Below are 446 nucleotides of genomic sequence, written 5' to 3'. Positions count from 1 at the left end.
TGCTGAGGATCGAACCATCTGGGGAGGGGGGGTGTGAAGACTTACCAGCCTGATGGGACATTCTCAGGATCTGTTCTGACATCTCATCTCTGCCTGCTCAAAGAGAGACTTCAAAATCTTAGCATTGAGAGGAGGATCACTTCATACACCTGTGCGCTCCGTGATCCGCCTGCTTGAGTGAAAACCGACGGTAAGTATTGCAACAGCTGGACGAGCCCATCAACAGGCTAAAAGTGGATCTCTGGAACCTCCGAGAACAGTTTATTTTTTTTGCTCCAGTCAAGTTTTCAATATCTCCTCGCGGTGTCTTTAGGGGAGCCGAGGTTCACCTGTGTTACCGGCTCATCACCTCTGGAAGCCGGGACAGCCTGTCGCCAGGAAGCAGCGATGCGGTCGCTCTGTGCTTCCGCTCAAATCATCAATGGCGCCTGGGCGACTCCGAGGAC

Source organism: Takifugu rubripes, chromosome 22 (genome assembly GCF_901000725.2).
Source record: "Takifugu rubripes chromosome 22, fTakRub1.2, whole genome shotgun sequence".
NCBI lineage: Eukaryota > Metazoa > Chordata > Actinopteri > Tetraodontiformes > Tetraodontidae > Takifugu > Takifugu rubripes.
The sequence above is the reverse complement of the archived record's forward strand: the minus strand, read 5'-3'. Positions refer to the sequence as shown.